Source organism: Neovison vison, chromosome 1 (assembly GCF_020171115.1).
Source record: "Neovison vison isolate M4711 chromosome 1, ASM_NN_V1, whole genome shotgun sequence".
In the NCBI taxonomy this organism is placed as follows: domain Eukaryota; kingdom Metazoa; phylum Chordata; class Mammalia; order Carnivora; family Mustelidae; genus Neogale; species Neogale vison.
Window position 1 is genome coordinate 41,875,825 of NC_058091.1, and position 18,071 is coordinate 41,893,895.

Here is an 18,071-nt window from a genome sequence, read left to right on the forward strand (position 1 = left end):
GTTAAATGGAATCTTACCTTGGGTCTAAGTTTTAAGAACTAAATCTTCACCTTGTTCACCTAGTGCCTATATTTATGCTTTGACAGGTCCTCTAGGAATGAGGTCCTGCTTATATTATCAGCCCTTCATTTATGATACTATAAGGAGTCACCATTTATTAAGCACCCACCATGTTCCACATAGTGCATTACATATTGTATTCCTTATAACAATCTTGCAATAATAATAGATATTATAAGCCATATTTTATAGATAGGAAAATAAGGCTCACATAGATTAAGAACTTGCTCAGGGTCATATAAGATTCTGTAAAAGCAAAGCCATGATCTTTCCCTCAGAGTCACTCTGCAACCCAACTTTGATTCCAACTCTTGGCTGGGTTCTGCTAACCTGATCATAGACATCCATGGTTCTTGTTATCTTCTTACTTATGCTTCTGAATGTTGCCAGACCTCTGTTGACAATCCTGTCTGTCATTCATCCTGTCACCTATTGCTGAATCTTGCTGATGCCATCTGCTTGTTTGCATTCTGTGGATTCTCAGTGCTTATCTCTGCCTTGTCCCATTTTAGTTAAAACTCCCATAACTGGGTGTTTCATAGAATTTAAATAGCACCAGGACAAAAAATTATGACTTTGAAGGAAAATGAACTCAGACCCACTCATCCTCCATACGAAGCATTACAAACAGATCAAAAAGTTAAATGAGTGGTAACAACAGTATCAATACTGTAAGTCTACTAAATTAAAGATATGAAAGTATGGAGAACAAGATGAATGGATTAGAATATAGAAATATTAGAAAAGACGGAAAGTATTAGAATTGATTTCTCATTAGAAACAATAGAGGTTAAAAGGCAGTGAAATGACATAGTCAAAGCATTGAAAGAAAAAACCTAACTAAGAATTCTGTATCATGCAAAATTATCTTTCAAAAATAAAGACAGAATAAATACATTTCCAGATAAACAAAAGAATAAAAGACTACATTGCTAGAACACCTACTCTACAAAAGATATTGAAGCAAGTCAGAAGGTCAGTCAGGCTAGAATGAAATTCTAACAGATCGTAATTCAAATCCAAAGGAAGGAATGAAGGGCACAAAAATATTAAATATGTGAGTAAATATGAGACTGTAACATAGTATTTTCTCTCTTTTCACATCTTATTTTTTAAAAAATGACTGCTTAAAGCAGTAACTATAATATATTGTTGGTTTTGTGGTATATATCATGCACAATGTATAATATGTATTATATATACTATGTGATTATGATATGAGATCATATATCTCATATACAGTTATATGTGATATAGTGTATATGATTATATGTGAGTACATATGGTATTTATAATGATATATAGTGTATATAACAATAACAAAGGAATAGGAAAGAAATGGAACTATATTGGAATAGAGTGCCTTTATTTTATCAAAATTAAGTTAGTTTCAATCTGTAGTCAACTGTGATAAATTAAATATGCATATTGTAATCCCACGAGCAATTTCTGAGAAAATTACATTAAAAATATAGCTAAAAAAATCAACAGAGGAATTAAAATGGAACACTAAAACATATTTGTTTAATACAGAAAAAGCAAGAATAGAGGAACAGAGAAATGGCAAAAGACATGAGATGGAAACAAATTGCATATCAGTAATTACATTAAATGTGGTTTGACTAAACATATTTTTGAAGAGCTATCTAGTACTAGAGCAACAACTACATTGATATCAAACAATTTTCTCAACCATTCTTACTGTTATCAATCAGGTCATTTATAATTTTCTCCTATAATAAATAACAACCCTGTGACCATTTTTATACATTATTGATGTTTCTGTTCATTTTTGCTTATGGTAAATTTCATAAAGTAGAACTCAGTTTTATCAAACCTTCATAACTTTAAAAAATATTTATTTATTTATTTGAGAGGGAGAGAGAGGCTATAGTGGGGAGGGGTCTGGAGGAGGGAGAGAGAGAATACCAAGCAGACTTCACACTGAGCATGGAGCCTGCCCAACATGGAGCTTGATTCCATGACCCTGAGATCATGACCTGAGCCAAAATCAAGAGTTGGACCCTTGACCGATGGATCCACCAGGTGCCCCAAACCTTCATAATTTTGATCAGTGTTGATGAATTGGTCTATCAAAATATATATGAGTATGTATTTATGAACAGATCCATCAATAATGCTTAATAATGTTTAAATAGATGAGTAATGATAACCTGAATTTATTTAACTTGGCATTTGTTTTATTGCTATCACGGCAAGCATTTCTTTTTTTTTTCCAAAGATATTTTTTGTTTATTTGACAGAGAGAGAGAGGTCACAAGCAGAGAGGCAGGCAGAGAGAGAGGGGGAAGCAGACTCCCTGCTGAGGAGAGAGCCCGATGCGGGGCTCGATCCCAGGACCCTGGGATCATGACCTGAGCCGAAGGCAGAGGCTTTAACCCACTGAGCCACCCAGGTGCCCCAAGACAAGCATTTCTATCTTTGATAATTTATTGCCTATGTTTCCTTATGTGTAAATTAGTTGTGCAACCATTTATTGGGTAGAATATGGATATTTGTTTTTAAAAATTCTATATTTTATTCTATTGTAGTGATGGAAGTGACTAGACTTTTATATTTCTTAATTCCTCCATAATACTTAAATCGGTTCATTAAATTAGCTTAATAATAATAACTCCTTGAGAAAGGGGATAATTAAGATTTTGAAAAAAGCTGGTAATGGAATGGAAAGTTAATCCATGTCCTTCAGAAGTTCATCATAGCTTTCAGCCATTATGGTTCCTTTCTGAGAAGAACTTTACAAATAAAGGACCCTATAGCTTCCTGTCTGCTCTGAGGGCACTGAGGTGAAACAGAGAGATAAGGAGCTGACAGACATTGAGCTGGAGAGTCTTAGGTGGAAGGCTTAGCTGAGCTGGAAATAATTGATTAGTCAGGGAAGTTTTAGTGCCAAAACATTAAAAATAACACAATGATAATGCTTCTTATTAGCAGATTTGGTGTTCTACATGGATCCAGAAATAGATTAAAACTCAGGTCAAATGAGGATCTCTGAGTTTTCTCAAGAAAAGTAGTGGGAAGAGAAATTTGTCTCATGCTTAAGAGCTACAGTTCCTTTTTCCACACAGATTTTAAGTATAGCTCCTGCATTTACTCTAGGAAATGTTCCGGACTGTTCGGAGTCAGACTTTATGGAAAAGGATCCATGACACCAGGAGTTGTATAATCTAAGCTCTGACCATCACTTCATAACTACCTGCCTATCACCCATGTATTATTTCCACTACCCGTACTACAGATGTTTCATGGATGAGATTTATAAAAATTTAGATCGTGATGCTGAAAATTGGACAGTTTTCAGATGTCATTTTTCTTGAATCATAAGATCATTGAAAATCACAGGGGATTTGCAGTGAATAATAATTGAATGCTACCAGGCACAGTCTTCCCTGTGAAAATGCTCACCACAAACTCCCCATCACCTGAGGTCTGGCTCTGGTCTCAGGCACACAGTCTCCAGAATGAAGGAGCAGAACAAGGCAAAATTCCAGGCCATTCTGTGACCTGGTGCTGAGGACAGCCAAAGTCGCATTCCCCACCTAGCCAAGGCTTTCTGGTGCAGACTAGACCAAACCAGCTTTTCCCAACTTACCCTGCATATTTGCTGCCAATAATTAGAAGGGGAGGAGTGAGGGAAAAGGATAAAAAAAGAGAAATGAGAAAGTGAACAAGCCCTTTCATTTATTGTCCTGAGGAGCATGCCAGCCATGAGCACATAGCACCACTCCCTATTCCTGCATGGGGAGGACTGCCACTGGAGGACCTCCCCGAGCCTCTTCCCCTCTCTCCTTTCTCTCTCTCACAGTGTAGGAGTCCCTGACTGGTGGGTGGCAACCAACAGTTAATATTTCTTGACCGGTTGAGGCTTACCTTGTAAAAGGCTGTGATCATTGAGGACCTGGGTTCTTTCCATCCTTCCTTGCCCCAGATCTCTTGGCTGAGTACTTTTGCCTGTGCATATGAACTTTCCCCCAAAGGGTGGAGCCATGAGAGAATGTATGCCTGTGGAGAGCAGTGGCAAGTTAATTTGGTTACACACTTCAGCTGTGCGTTCCAAATGTGCTGTTATCATGCTCTTGCTAATGTCTGATTTCCATATCTATGTCTTAAGTAGTCTATACTTGGGCAGGGAAGAAAGGGACTACTGAGTTTCCTCTGGACTCTTTTCCTCTATCTCCTTTAGAGGTAGACTTATCATTGTCCCACAGCTTGTGCATGGGGGTTTAAGATATGCATGCTTGCATTATTCCTGGCTTCCTCTTTTTTTTTAATTTATTTTTTATTTTCAGCATAACAGTATTCATTATTTTTTGCACCACATCCAGTGTTATGCCCCAGTCCTTGTTATTTGCCTTTTCCTTTCTCACCTAGTTTTTATTTATGTTAGCTTGTGCTTTGGGTATCCTTGTAAGGTACCTTATGTTCTTCTTAGAACCAGGCAGCATATAAATACATGAATAAATAGAGTGAACACCTGGCTTCCTGAGCCTCTGGCTCCACATCATGCTTTGTTACTTCTTGGCCTTTTGGCTCAATCTGAGCACAAGTTAATAGGCTCTGTTTCTATGCTGGGATGGTGCCCCAGGCCTGCCACTCAAGACTGCTTTCAATTCTTGGCTTCTTGCTTGGACATTCTGGTCAGGATTCACAGACCCTTGTCTGACCATAATCTCCTTTTTCATGCTTCTCTGCCACTTATCTCCTCCCTACCCTAAGTCTGGACTTCCATTTCTAAGGTCAATAGTCTCTGGACATCCCTCTGGATTTAACTGGCATCTCTGGATATAGTCTGCCTTGAGGAGGCAGTTTGGTGTGGTAGTTTTGGAGTTGGATTTGGGTTGGTCTAATCATCCATACATCTGTCCATCCATGTCTCTGTCCATCCGTGCATCTGTCCATCCATGCATCCATCCAATATCTATCCATCTTCTCTTGATAGATGATAGATAGATAGATAGATAGGGAGAGATGGAGACAAGTAGAGAGAGAGAGGGAGGGAAGAAAGAAATCATTGAGAGAAAGAAAGATTTTATAGATTCTTAATGTATTAAAAAATCGGTAGTAATTCCTACCATATCAGGCCATTTCAAGGATTAAGGAAGATATGCATAGAAAACACATGGCATAGTGAGCACTCCATAACATGGTAGCTATTACTATTAGATGTCTGGTCACACACAAAGGTGGCCCCTCTTTTGTAAACTTTCTCACAGGATATTCTATGCTACCTCTTCTCTTCTCTTCTCGTTTTATCCATCTAAACATTCTCATTCTTATTTTCCAGAAATTTGCTTCAATTTCTTATTCATTGGCAATGCCATTTCTGTTGCTCCCTGTTATAAATTTCTTTCTTTCTAATCTTTGTATTTGAAGAACAGAACCACTGTTTATAGTGAACAGTAGTACTATGACTTACAAAGCAGATGAAGTGTACCAAAGCCACGACAGATAAGACAAGCATTTCAAGATGTTTTAACACCAGTTAATGTATTACTAGAAACCCCTGTGGACTTTTGAGTTCCTAAGGGTACTGACTGTTCCAATAACTACCTTATTTCCCCCCTTAGTGCTGTTACTGGCTTGCACTTGGACATACATGCCACCCCCTTTCCCTTCTTTATCTCTCTTAGGATTTCTCACCGCATTTTGCTCATTTATCTTATCTCTGTCCCCATTACTATGATTAAAGCTCCATGAGGGCAGAGACTTTTTGCTGTTTTTTTTTTTTTTAAAGATTTTATGTATTTATTTGACAGAGAGAAATCACAAGTAGATGGAGAGGCAGGCAGAGAGAGAGAGGGAAGCAGGCTCCCTGCTGAGCAGAGAGCCCGATGTGGGACTTGATCCCAGGACCCTGAGATCATGGCCTGAGCAGAAGGCAGTGGCTTAACCCACTGAGCCACCCAGGCGCCCAGACTTTTTGCTGTTTTGTTCACTGCTGCATCCCTGATACGTAGAAGGTCATAAAGTAGACGCTCTTAGTGAGTAATTGTTGAATGGATGAATGGCAGGAACAGATGACTTCGTGTGTACTGTGAACCGGGCATTGCATTGTGTCCCATGTTTTTCCCATGGAACACTCTATCTGTCCTCAAGAGCTGCCTCAGATGTACACCAGGGGCTCCTCCTCCTCCTTCTACTGTGATGTTAATTAACATAAATCTAAGTAGCCACATGTGGCTAGAATCTATTGTCCCAGACAGAATAGTTCCAGCATAAAAGACAAAACCAAAGGAGTTCATGCTCTAGTGGGGTAGGCAGGAGTTTTTGAACTCACCCCGGGACCTTGGCAGTACATAAAGCTCTGGCATAATTTCTGGGCTCCTGGAATAAGCCCATCCTAGTGCCCCCTTTTCATTTTGTCTTGGCCTCAGCAGGGCCAAGGCTGGGTGAAGCAAGTGAGGCATTTGTCTCAGATGTAAAATTTAAGGCAGCATCAACAAACTCATTAAGATAATAGTGCAGTATTTTAAAAATCAGAATTAATGCAAAAATTCATGATGAACACAATAACAACATTTTACATAAAGACAGGATCAGTATTACAGGTTTTTCCTTTTGCCTCTAGGTGCATTAAGGTTGCCATGGCACTGTTACTCTCTATGCAGTAGCTTATACCAAGGGTCAAATGAGAAGTGAAGGCAGTAGGTACTCTGGGAGTGTGTGCTTGAGGTAAATATGGTTTCTTAAGTATTTGTAAATGTACAGTGGAATTAAATGGGTTGTGAATGAAACAGATACATGTTTTATCTCCGGACAAAAGAGCATGTAGGCCTCAGTGGGCCACGGCACACATACGTCAGAAGGAGATTATAGGAGAAGAATGATACCGAATAGGTAAAACTTTGTGGTTTTGAACTCATTGCAGTATGCATTCAGATACAACAGAAATGTAATGAAGAAAATAAATGTCACTCACAATTCCATCCAGGCATTTTTTTCTTTACTGTATTCGATTACTATGATATTGTTTTGTTATGACAAGTCAAATAAAGAAGTGACATATGAGGAAAAGCTAATCATCTCTTTCCTACGTTACCCCAAACCCATTCCCACCGAGATACCTAAATTTATAGCTCAGGCTGTACCTTTCTCTCTGTGCATATGTGCATATACATATAACTTGGTTTACTTAGTATTTTAACAAAAATCAGATTATTATACATATTACTATGCAATTTTTTATTCTTACTCAATAATACATTGTGGGCACCTCTCCAGGTCCATTGCTATAGATCTTTTTTAAATTTAAATTTTATTTATTTTTGTAAAGGTAATACATGCCCAAGGCTTAAAAAAAAAAAAGGTGGAATAAGTATTATTCAATGAAAATTGTATTCCCCTTACTCTTAGCTCATAGCCACTCCCCACCCCTCCACAGCACAATCAGCATTATGTTATGTTCTGAAGCCCCACAGAGCTGTTCTATATGTGAAAACACACACTTTCTGTTGAGGGTAGAATTCTTCCTACACTGTTTTCTCTTGCTTTTTTTCACTTAATAATATATCTTGGAAAGTGTTCCATGTCCATATAGGTAAAACTACCATATTCTTTTATTATTATTATTATTATTTTAGTCTTTTTGATGGCTGCCTAGCTTTCTATTATATAGATATACCAAAATATATTTCATGCAGTCCCTACCAATGAAAATTTTGTCTATCTCTACTTGCCTTTGTAACTGTATCATTTTGCCTACATGTAAATTTATCCAAAGGGTGTATTTCTAGAAATGGAATTGCTTAGTCCAATGTGTGATTTTAATTTTGACACCTATAGTCCAACTGCCATCCAGAGAGGCTATATCATTTATGGTTCTACCAATAAGGTGGGACCCAAATCTCTGTGCTCTGGCAGTATGATAGGTCATCAAACTTTCTGTCCTTTGCAATATGATAGGCAGAGTTATATTTCAAGGTAGTTTTAAACTGCATTTTTAAAATTATGCTTGTGTGCCATTCCTTGTGATTAAGGGCATAAGGATTATTTTCCCATGAAATATTTGTATTCTGTGCACACTTGAAAAATGGAATTATTTGTCCTTTTCAATATCGATTCATGGTGCCTGTTTGTACGTTCAGGAAATTTAAGGTAATCTCTAATTTTGCCTCAAATACAATCCGCTTAATGGCTACATAGTAAAATGTAGTATTGATGTTTATTATGAGATACTTCTCCCCTTTTAGGTGCTTGTTTACATGTATAAATAAAGTCGAAAGAACACCCTAATCTATAGATGAACTGCTACTTTTGTTTTTGTAAAATAGTTTTTCCAAAGTAGCATGGCTTGCTCAAGAAATCCATGTATTTTAATTTTAGTAGCTATTTTCAGATTATCTTTTCAAAAGTCTGAAACAATTCACATTCCCACCAGTGACGGATGAGAAGTGCCTGTTTCCCTGCATCTCAGTTAGGACTAGTTCTTATTATCCTCTTACATTTTGAATTGACAAATGATATCTTCTTTGGTTTTAGTTTGTATTTCTCTGACCACTAGTGATGTTGAGCATCTTTCATCATGTTTACTGGCCACTTGCATTTTCAATCTAGTGAATTGCTTGTTCATATTCTTTGCCTATTTCCTCCTGGGTTTCAGTTTCTTTTCCATCAATTTTCAGGGACTCTGTGTAATAACAACATTAACTCTTTAGTGTGATAAATTTATTTCTTACAGTCTCATATTTGTTTCTGCATTTTGTTTATAATTTTTAAGTTAACTAAAGTAACTTAAAATTTTATGCTGTTGGGGTGCCTGAGTAGCTTAATTGGTTAAGCATCCAATTCTTGATTCTGATTTAGGTCATGATCTCTGGATCATGGGATGAAACCCTGCGCTGGGCTGTGTTCAGCAAGAGTCTACTTGGATTCTCTCTGCCTCTATCTACTCCCCTCCCCAGTGCGCGCTCTCTCTCTCAAATAAATAAATAAATCTTTAAAAAAAACCTTTATGCTATTGACTATATCTTTTTATTTATAGCTTTTGAGCTTCTTGAATGTATTAGGGTCTCTCCACTCTTTATATTTTTCTGTAAAGGGTCAGAGAGCAAGTATGTTAGGCTTTGTGGACCATATGGTCTCTGGAGCAACTATTCATTTCTGCCATTGTAGGCTGAAAGCAATCATAGACAGTATGAAAAGAAGTGGGCATGGCTGTGTTACAATAAAACTTAATTTACAAAAGCAGGTGATGGCTTGCTGGCTTGTTGACCTCTGTGTTAAAAAATAAGTCAGGTAAGGAAATCTTTTGCTCAAATCCTCCAAAGACTCCCCATATCACTTAGATGAGTTAAAGCCAAAATTATACCATTAATTGTCTCTCATTATGTCTCTAACTTTATCTTCTACAGCTCTCACCTTGGTTCAATCTGCTCCAGCTGCACCAGTCCTTTTTGTTCCTTGGACCCACCAGACAAGCTCACACCAGGCTTACTCTCTCTTTGCACTTGTTTTTCCCTCTGCCCAGAATGTTTTCCTCCAGATGTTTGCATAGGTGTCTCTTTCACTTCCTTCAGGTTTTATCCCATCACAACATATGAGGGAGCCCTCTTCTGGCAAACCTATTTAGCATTTAACCCTTGCCCTCACACGAAGTTTGTTTCTTTTTCTTCTTTTTTCCCCCTTGCGCTCACCACTAATATGTGTATTTTACTTATTTATAATATTGATTGCCTTCCTCCCCTAGAATGTCATTTTCACAGGGGGCAGGAATTTTCATCTGTTTTGTATCTTCAGTACTTTAGAAGAATTTCTGGCATACATAAAGATTCAACATTTTTGTTGAATGATTGAATACATAAAATAGAGAGGGAGAGATGAAGATAGAGAAAGAGGTGATAATTTCAAGAGGAAGTCCTTGAGAATGAGAGATAACTACCTTTGATGGGGGCAGGGACACTCTTACATTGGAATAAGAGAAGAATGATGTATTTGTGCAGGTTGGTATATTAGGGTTTCTCAACCGTGGCACTGTTGACATTCTGGGTCAGGTGGTTCTTTGTAGTTTGGGCCTGTCTTATCCATTGGATAATATTTAGTAGCATCTCTGGTCTCTACCTACTAGATGCCAGAAGCGCCTTTCTTTGATTATGCCATTCAAAATGTTTCTGGACATTGCCAGATGTCCTCTGGAGGGTGAAGTTGCCCTTATTTGAGAAACACTGGTCTATACATTTACACTGGTTTGATGATGGCTCTTGTTCTCTCAGTCAGGTGTAAGATGAGGTCATCAGCTGAGGGTTTGGGAGAGAAAGTGTATGAGGTTTAAGAAAGAGAAGGTATGAAGTGGTAATGTCAGAATGAAAAGAGGCAATGGTGAATAAGAAATAGGCTTACTTCCTTCCTGGCCCTGAAGAACGTGAAATGTGAGAGAAAAAAAGGTGCCAGAAGGCTACAAGAGAGGAAACATTCTCTGCGGACAATCATGCAGCGATTAGGTTTTTATTACAGATTTAGATTTTTAGAGAGTTCACTAAAAGAATTTAGGAAGAAGAGGAGGAGTAGGAATGGATGGGATTAGGGCTTGTTGAGTATAGTGTAGAATCAAGAAACCCCATAAAAACTGTAAATGGGAATGTTTGTGCTCATGAGGGAGACCGATATAAGACAGGCACATGAAACAAGGCTGATACTAGTCTTGAGAGCCTCATGGAAGATTGAAAGCTATCAGGTCAGTGACACAATCCCAGATACTTTGAAGCCTCCTGGAGGAAAGGAGACCAGCTCCCCTATGCTTTTCATAACTAATGCAAATGGAATTATTTTTCCATTTCCATCTTGAATCAGTTACCACTAACATAAGGAAAAGCTTCATATTTTGTATATTTATCTTCTCTTCAGCCTCTTTATCAAATTCCATTATTCTAGTATTCTAGTGGAGTTTTTTAGTTTTTTCAGCTATGAAATGATACCATCTGCACATGAGTTTCACACTTTTGCTGCAGTCAATAAAGTCTCTATTCAAGGCACATTTCTGTGACTTCCTTCATCCCCCAAGCTGAATCTCCCCTCAGGTTTAAAGCAGTTATTCTGTTCCATCGCTGGATGGAAGCTACTCAGCTCATCTGTGCTATTCTGTTGATCCATAGCTCTCTCAGAGATATTACCTGAGTAAATTTTCCTACCAACAGAAAAAGCTATTTCTACAAATTTAAGATATGGACCACTCTTCAGAAGCAATAAACTATCAACTATCTGTAAAGGTGTAACTAGAGATATCTTATATTGAAGTATCAAAAATGGCTGCTTGTTCAGTAAAAGGCCTTCTTGTTCTTATGGTCCCTCAGCAATTCTAATAAAGGATCATTTATAGCAGACAAGATTTTTACATCTCAGGAATTCCTGCTTCTTAGGTAGGGCTTAATTTCAGATTACTTCCAAAATAATTTTTTTTTGAGTGTTTGAGATTATCTCCTTCCATCCAAACTGAAAATGATACTAATCTTATGAAATCTACAACTGTTTTTTATTATTTCTTATGGTCCACTTAAAAGTTTGACCTGAAGAGGAAGGGTACATGTCAAGACAAGATGGACTTTCAAGTTCCATTTCTCTAGTATTGTCTTGAAAAACTTCATTTGAGGCCATCTCAAAATGTTTCACCTCTCTATTTACCAGCTTTGCTTTGAACCTAGTGCTATGAATTATTAGCCTTAGCCACCCTGGGAAAAACAAATCAGTAATATAGATACAAATCCCATTAAATTCTTATGATCAGAGCTTAAATTACCCAACACTACCTATACAATTTACATTATCTGAAAAGATAAGATACAAATGCAAGTTTCTTCATGTAAACATGTGTGTCATTGATACAATGAAAAGTACAGAATGTGTGTCATAAATTTCTCTCATTTTATAGCAGGAGTCAGCATACTCTTTCTGTAAAGGGCAGTTAGTAAATACCTTGTATTTTGTGAGTCATACAGTTTTTATAACAAGTATTCAATTTTGTTGTTGTAGTTCAAAAGCAGCCCTAAACAATGCATAAATCAATGGTAGAGCTGTGTTCCAATAAAACTTTGTCTAAAAAACAGGCAGTGGGCCAGATTGGGCCTATGTACCATAATTTTCCATCTCTCCTTTATAGTAACATTGCTCAGTAGAACTCTGAAAATGTGTTGGACTTGAATAGACAGAGTCAGAGAACGGGTACACAGTGAAGTCAGAGAACGGATCTGGGAGCACATCAGAACACATGGAGCAGGTGTTTGTGGGGGACAGACATATTATCTCAGAAATATGCTGTAAAAGTGGAACTAAAATCTAAGGGCAAGAAGGCACAAGGCCGGGGCATGCTGCTGGAATTGCATTCCCCATCTGATTTCTTTGTTGCTATGAGAATCGCGCTGCTTATTATAGTGTCCTGAAACTATTTCCAGCCCTACCTTCTCCTGGGAGTAATGGATGGAGCATGGTACAAAAATGTGTATTTTGTCCAGTCAGTGTTTCCCAAGGGAAGCTCCCCAAAGAAACTGTCACCAGAGAATTTGAGCGTGACAGTTTCTTCTCATTAGAGATTCCCAGGGGCCTGGGAATAATCTGTTGTTTACAGTCACCGCTAACCTTTCACTACACTGAGGGATCCTGATGGGCTTTCATCTCTCTTCTTTGGGTAGAAGGAGACGGAAGAGGGTCTGTTAGCCTCTGATATGCGAACAGTCTTGTGACCTAACACAAGATGGAGGTTAGAGGCAAGGGGAGACCAGCACATGGGCAAATGGACCCCAGGGTTTTCTGGAGTATCTGGGGCAGGGACCACCTGACTTCTTCACTTTTACATTTCTTGGCCCTAGGGCAATGTCAGGTATAAAGTCAGTGTTAAAAATCATTTGTAGGATGAATGAGTGAGCTGCTTCTTATTGGATAAAGAAAATAATGAATTGTGACCCCACTTGCCCTCTTATATCCCACAGTACAGAGTAAAAAGGGAGGATTTAAGATCAACAATCATGCAGGAATTTATTCTTCAAGGATTTCAGTGTCTGGCTCACATCCTTTCTCTGACATGCAGCCTTCCCTTTCCACTTAGCCCACTGTGAATCCCCCAGTTTCAGAATCCATTGATTTTTCCATCTTGCTCAGTTGTGGATTAAGCAAATGTTCAGTTTAGCCTACCTTTTTCTTTTCTTTTCCCTTTCTCTCTCTCTCTCTCTCTCTCTTTCTTTCAAGCCAGGTTCTGAATAAAACAGTTTCTGCCATCAGGGAATTCAAAGTGTGACGCTCCTGTGTTATGTGTCTTTGTCTGTTCTGAGTAGATTACAAGCCCCTTGAAGATGACAGGGACTCCCATCTTTCCCTTCTTTTGAATCTGTCCGGTAACTAAGGTAAGGCTGAGGACCCAGCTTAAGGACTACTTGATATATGTAGTTACCAGGCCACTTGCTGGGTACAGCTCTGAACCTTATGGAATATTTCTGAACTGCCATTCAAGCTGGAAGAAAGCTACAGTCAGAGCAGGGTGATTCCAAGTACATGTTCCCAGTGTAAATTCCCTTTTCAGCTTTAACCTGGAGTCATCTTCCAGCTCAAAGGGATTTCAGCACTCCCCTCTCTTCTCTGTTCCTCCACATGAAAGATGGGAGTACATGAACCCTGATATTACATGGTTTTTATAGTGCTGTGAAATTCTTGTATGAAAGCATTTAGGCAAAGTATGAGCACATTTATATGTGAGTGCTATAAGCTTTTATCTCCAAGCCTTCACAGTTTGGAGTTTCAGTTGATAAGTAAAAATCACCTCAGGAATGGAGAACTGTCAGCTCCCAGCACAGCTAAGAATAAGGCAAGTTTGACTTTCGGTGTCCCTCACCTTCTTCTGGTACTGAGCCTTACTCCAGGGGCCTGGAGGCTCAGGGAGCCCAGCACTTGCCCTTCTCATCGACACCATGGGCACCAGCGTCCCTGCAGGCTGATGGCTGGTGAAGTTTACCCGAGGAAATGTTGCAGCTGTGTGCACAGAAAGAATCCTCCGGGTACACTGGGCAAATTCTTGGGAGACATTATCGTTCAGCTGTTTGTTTTCTTAAAATGATTCAATATTTTTATAGTATGTTTTCCCCCCTCTTTTTAAATATCGTGGTTTCACGGCCTCTCTCACCTTCACTTGAGAATGTCAAACAGCACAGACAAGAGTGAATGGCAGAGTCACGGAGAGTTCATGACCAAGGATTGGAAGCTTTTGTTTCCAGTTGGGTCTGTATACTTCATTAAGTTTATGGGAATCTCCCTCCCCATTTCTTCCTGAGATGAATCACTCAGCAATAAAGTTACCTCTGGGAGAAAAGCTGACTATGTTTCTGAGACAGGCCACTGAGCTGGGTAAATCTGAATGACCATCACATGTGCACAGTCTTCTCTCCTGCTGCCCTGGCTAGGCAGGACACTCTCTCTCTCAGCAATGTCCCCTGCCCAGTTGGTATTCCACATAGAGTTTCCTGACTCTCTCATGAGCTGCTGCTGCTTCAGCATGAGATGTACTATCTCATGGTTCTAGCCAAGCCCAGCATCTTGTGATCTCTTTCACCTAATGAAAACTTGTTCACAGCTAACTGTGGCATTACAAATTAATGTATGGATTTATGATAATTTTAGTCAGAATTCCAACAGAAATATATATATATATATATATATATTTAAATATACAAATATAGAATAAATATAATATAAATATATATGAAATGTATAAACATATAAAAATTATATTTTTGGCAGGAGGAGTGAATATAGTGCTTTTTAAGAGTTTATGTCACAGAATAAACATGGGGAAATTATCAAGCAAATTTTGAAAATGAAGAACAAGGTGAACTTGTCCTAACAAATATTAAACAAATTATATAGTGATTGAAATAAAACCAGAATTGTACTAGTATATAATTATAGACAAGTAGGTCACTGAAATAGAATAGAGAACAGAGAAACAGATCCAAGTGTACTTAAGAAATTTGATCGAAAGGAGGCATTTCATTTCAGTGGGAAGATAATGGACTATTCCATAAGTGGACTGGAACTGGCTATGCATTTGAATAAAAGGATTTTATATTTATCCAGATGTTTACCACTTATGACATTCTTCATTCCTTTGTGTAGATCCAAATTTCCATCTGGCATCCTTTTTCTCCTGCCAGAGGAACTTCCTCTAACATGTTTGTTAAAGATTTGTTAGTTGTGAGTGCTCTCAGCTTTTCTGTGTGACAAAGACTTTATTGTATCTTCCTTTTTGCAGAGTAGGATGGTAATCCCTGACAGATGGGAACCAAACCAGGTGAAAGTTAAAATTGCAGCAGCTTATCTCCGAGAGCACAGGGAGAGGCTGGAAATGTCCCTGAGTCGAGGTCCATGGAGACCAAAGTGGCTGAGTGCAGGGAATAAAGCCTGGGATGGAGGAGAGCTGCACAGAGAGAGAACTCTAGAGATAACTGGAGGCCCCTGAGTCTTTAGCAGAGTACAGCTGGGCACAAACAGATGAGAAAATAACCAAAGACCTGAGATAAAGCACCCAGAAGGACCAGGGGAATGGTGGCCATCACTCCCACTGTGCCTGTTCCTTCAAACCATATTGGCAAACCTCATAATTCACGGGATAGAGGACTCAAAGGGGTCTTGCTGCAGCTGTGGGAATTGATTAGATCTAGATGGACCTCTGCTCTAGACTTGCTTAACAAGTCTGAAAAGAAAGAATCAAAACAATCAGTTTCCCCTGGTATCACTTATATGAAACAAACAAAGCAAACCCAAAAAACAAGAACCAAGAAACAAAAAGTTGAACTCATAGAAACAGTGGAAAGGTGACTGGGTGGGGATGGGAAGAGGTTGTCAAAGCATACAAATATTCAGTTTTTGATCCGTGAGGTGAATAAGGTCTGGGACCCAATGTAAAACATGGTAACTGTAGCTGATTATACCATATTGTATAATTGAAATTTGCTAAGAAAGGAGAACTTCAATATTTTCACCAAGGAAAAAAAGGAGGGGTTGTTAAATATGTGTAGTGAAGTATGTGTTAATTAAGTTGATGGGGGAATCCTTTCACAGTATATGTGTTTACGAAATTATCACATTGTAAGCTTTAAATATCTACATTTTTATTTGTTAATTACACCTCAAAAAAGCTGGGGGTGGGTGGGAAGGATCAGTTTCCAAGGGCATGTTAGAACAAAGCTACCCAAGAATATTTATAGGAATAAAAAAAAAAATATCCAGCACCCAACAAGGTACAACTCATAATCTCTGGTGCCCAATATAAGATTACTAGGCATGCCAAAAAGATTCAGGAAAACACAACCCATAATTAAGAGGAAAAAAAAAAAAACAGCCAAGCAAAACCAAGAACTGATGCAGATGTTAAATTTAGCACATGAGGAAATTAAAATACTTGTAACTGTAATCCAGATGTTCAAAACATCAAATAGAGTCACGGGAGATATAAAAGAGACCCAAGTTAAACTCATGGAGATGAAAACTATAGTATTTGAAATGAAAAATACTCTGGATGGAATTAATGTTAGATCAGACATTGCAGAAGAAAATATTAGTGAACTTGCAAACATAGTAATAGAAACAGCTCGAAATGAACCACAGAGAAAAAAGGATTAAAAAACATTAGAAGATATTAAACAACCTAATACATATGGAATTAAAGCCCTGAAGGAGGGAGGAGAAAAGAAAAATAATTTGAATAGTAATGGCTGAAAAATTTCCAAATTTGTGAAGACTAAAAACCCATTGCTCTAAGAAGGTCAGAAAGCTCCAAAAAGAGAAACCTAAGGAAAACGAATCTAACCAAGCACACAGTATTCTAATTGCTCAAATCCAGTGATAGAAAAATTTAAAAGCAGCCAGGAAAGAAGACCTGCCGTAAACAAAGGAACAAGAAGTTGAGGATGACAGTACTCTTCTTACACACACACACAAAAGACAAAAGAACAACATTTTTAAAGAACTGTAAGAACAAAATTCTATCAACGTAGAATTCTAAACTCATACAAATAACCCATAAACAAATGAAATGTACGCTTAATTTCAAGAATAGTTGGGAGAACATTTAAAACTACAACTAAATACCATTTTTCGCCCTCTCACTCTCTTGGGAATCAGTTGAAAAATGAGACACAGGAGATAGAGGAAGGTCAAGATTGAGATTTATCACTGAGAGATTGATCCGAAAGTTAGAGAATGGCTTAGATTATTAATCAAATTGGGTTAAATATTGGGGCCCCTGGGTGGCTGAGTTGTTAAGTTTCTGCCTTTGGGTCAGGTTATGATCTGGGGTTCCTGGGATCCAGTCCCACATTGGGCTCCCTGTTCAGCTTGAAGCCTGCTTCTCCCTCTGCTATTCCCCCTGCTTGTGTTCCTTCTCTTGCTGTGTCTCTCTCTGTCAAATAAATAAAATCTTTAAAAAAAAATAGGTTAAATATTAATTCTTAACCTAGGAATGAGGCACATGCTTATGCTGGCCTAGAAAGTGCCGCAGGGCTGGATAGACCAGAAGGCGCCCTCTCAGAGGGCAGGCAGATCCGGGCTGGGAAGGACCAGCCATGCTCCATTCCTCTCCTTGAACTCACCAGCCAGATGACTTGCTCCTCCCATGTAGGGGTGCGAGCGGGTACGCAGTAAGAATGTGGGGATGTTTTGACCATCCTTCCCCTTATGGGGGAATAAATGTTCTCCCCAACACTAATCTGGAAAAACATAAATTTAAAAAATAATGTTGACATATAAATTTGCAGTCAAGACCTTGGGAGTCTTCATTTTGGGGCTGCACAGAAGCAGACTGTGCACTAAGGGTTTGAATGGAAGTGGTTTCCATCATGTTCTAATTCATTCGGACTGCTGTGACAAAAGCACCGTCAACTATGTAGCCTATAAACAGCAGACAGTTATTTCTCACAGGCTGGAAAGTCTAAGTCTTGCTGTGTCCCACATGGCAGAAAGAGCTAGGGAGCACTCTGGGGGCTTTTTCACAAGGGCAGTAATCCCACTCATGGGGCTCC